Consider the following 2,627-nt stretch of genomic DNA (forward strand, 5'->3'; position numbering starts at 1 on the left):
TTTTTTTGGACTTGTCAAAAATTCAGCCAAACTTAGCATAACTCAATGCATGAAAAGTTTAATGGGTGCTTTGTAAAACAGTTCCAGTTCTCTGGTACTGATCAAATTACAGAAGAGAATGTCTAAGTTATATTGGTAGACTGTGCACTAAAGAAACTTCCAAGTATGAGGCATACAACAGGTGCATTACCTCCCCTTGACCCTGTTGATCTTATGATCCATTACAACTGAGTCAACTACCTGTAGCAATAGACTTGATATTTAGTCAAGAAATGTCTGTGAATGGTAGTTAATAAGGATTACTCACATATTGCTACATGTAATCTCTTGAATGTATCAATATACCAAATTTGACAATAATATTTTTGATTTCCATATAAACTCATTGCTATACTAAAATTATTTATAATATTTTTGTTATTTTTAGATTCTCGATTCTTAACCAATGTAAATGTTAACTTAATAAGAAACATTTTATCTGTTGAGCCACAATAATAAAAAATCAATAGAATTTAATGGTACAGAGAAAAAGAAAGTTGAGTGGAATTTCAAAAAACAATACATTAACCTTAATTAAAACTTCCACTCTTGTTGAAAATGGAGAATCTTTATATTAATTATTTTAGAATTTATCAACTACATTCTTTCTCTTGTTTATGCAAGATTTATATGAACCGTTCATATTGGAAACTGTCCCATAGAGTTAGAAAGACCCCAAAGGGAAATATGGTCACTCTTGGTCTTCTTCAGACTGGCAGTAAAATCCTTGCAAAAGTAAGGTGTCTGTTTGGTAGTGCAGCATGTACAAATTGGCAGCCATGTCCAGTGTCAGAATGGTGATGTTAAATCTGATGTCTTGTGAAGAGAGAGTCCCTAGCTGTCAACATGTTAAGAACCTTCACAACATCTCTAAGGAGGACGGAGAATTCATCACATAATTATATCCTTCCGCCACAGTAATTGTTATCTAAAAAAGAAATACACTTTTCAATTTTCTGTCATATTCTACGAAACTGAAATAGGCAAAAAATAGCAAATTTACTTGGAATAACAATTAAAGCAGAACCTTTTCAAAATAATAGTTTTTCCCTTCCTAAAACTTGACAGGTCATTCCAGAAAATATTAAATTGTAAAAAGATTATAAAAATCACATGGGAATGTACATAGAAAATTCTATAAATCTATAAAATAGTTCTCTACCTTTAAAAGTCAACTCTAATAGCCATTTCCAACACCAATCTGTAACAACAAGCTGTAATGCTAACCTGAAAAATAAAATGCTTAGTCATTCAAACTAGTAAAAAAGGAATATCACTGTTGGTATACTTATGTACATTATATATAGAAATTCATAGTCTTAATCTATACAACGTGTGCCACTGCTTTTTCAATACCTCTAAGTCATTACATTCTATATTTTGATTTTGTTGTGAGTCTCACACTAAGCATGCTTTGGAACATTGTACAAAACACAAGAAGTAACGGAAAAATTAATTAAACATAAATGTGCACAAAAAATATTCATTGTTAACTTGGTTGTAATAATTGAAAGTTACATTTCTTATTTTTTACACTACTGCTAATGGTCCAGACAAAGATCTATATCTTGTTGGAGTTGACATAGCAAAAATGATTTTCAATTACCGCGGTACTAATAAATTAAACATTAAATCACTACTGACCATACGTTTTCAAGCCCAGTGATAGCTGATTGTTTGTTTCTATTTATTGACAGTATGATAAAAAAAAAATTAAATAAAGGAATTATATACGTACTTGTATTTAAGATATCTTATACCACAAGTCTTACTCCCCTTCATGAAAACATTGGCACTGTTTTATAACCTAAAAAGAAGATATTTTATAAATTTTTTTAATTGCCAGCCTAAATGTTTATTAATCTTTTCTGTATTCTGATTGCATAATAGTGAGTTATCTCCCATTGAAAGAAACCTTTTTGCTGTTTATTGTACTAGTCACCCTTGAAGTTAAAATTCTATCAGGATTTACTTTAAATGGTATAAAATTTTATTCGTGTACCAGAAAAACATTGATCAAACTGATAAATATCTATTTTTGTGTGTTGTAAATGTGCAAAATAATAAAAATGTGTGTTGCCTTATAGATAATCCTTAGACTTTATCACATTTTCCCTGATAATGTACAGAACTAATAAAATTTGTCTTGAATATACTTGCATTATTTCTTTCATGACAAAGCCTCAGACTTGTTTGAAGATTAATGTAATAATTAATCTTCATTCCAGCTGCTATCCTTGCTGCTTGATTGCTTACATGGCAAAGCCTCGGACTTGGTTAAAGATCGAAGTAAACATCTTCCATGGAGTTGTTACTCATCTGCTATTTGGACTGAAACTTGGGACTGGCCGGCTTCTTGAACAAAACAAAAACTAAAATTATAAATTAGATTATATGTACAAGACTGCTGTTGGTCAATATAAATGAAATAAACAGTTAGTTTTCTCATTTGAATTGTATTTCATTGTCCTATCGGGGTCTTTTATTGCCGACTATGTGTTCTGGGTTTTGATCCTTGTTGAAGGCTGTACGGTGACATATAGTTGTTAATGTCTGTCATTTTGATCTTTTGTGGACAGTTGTCCCAT

The 2,627-nt window shown here is 30.8% G+C and overlaps 1 long non-coding RNA gene across 1 annotated transcript; it reads right to left on the bottom strand.

Annotated features, from left to right (window-relative positions):
* Positions 1-463: 463 nt before the first annotated feature.
* Positions 464-1,846, bottom strand: LOC134714132 (uncharacterized). Its single transcript, XR_010106495.1, has 3 exons — positions 1,778-1,846; positions 1,202-1,266; positions 464-967 (listed from the first exon to the last, which is right to left on the bottom strand). It is a non-coding gene; the product is annotated as an uncharacterized LOC134714132 (long non-coding RNA).
* Positions 1,847-2,627: the final 781 nt, after the last annotated feature.

This window comes from Mytilus trossulus, chromosome 4 (assembly GCF_036588685.1).
Source record: "Mytilus trossulus isolate FHL-02 chromosome 4, PNRI_Mtr1.1.1.hap1, whole genome shotgun sequence".
Classification (NCBI taxonomy): domain Eukaryota; kingdom Metazoa; phylum Mollusca; class Bivalvia; order Mytilida; family Mytilidae; genus Mytilus; species Mytilus trossulus.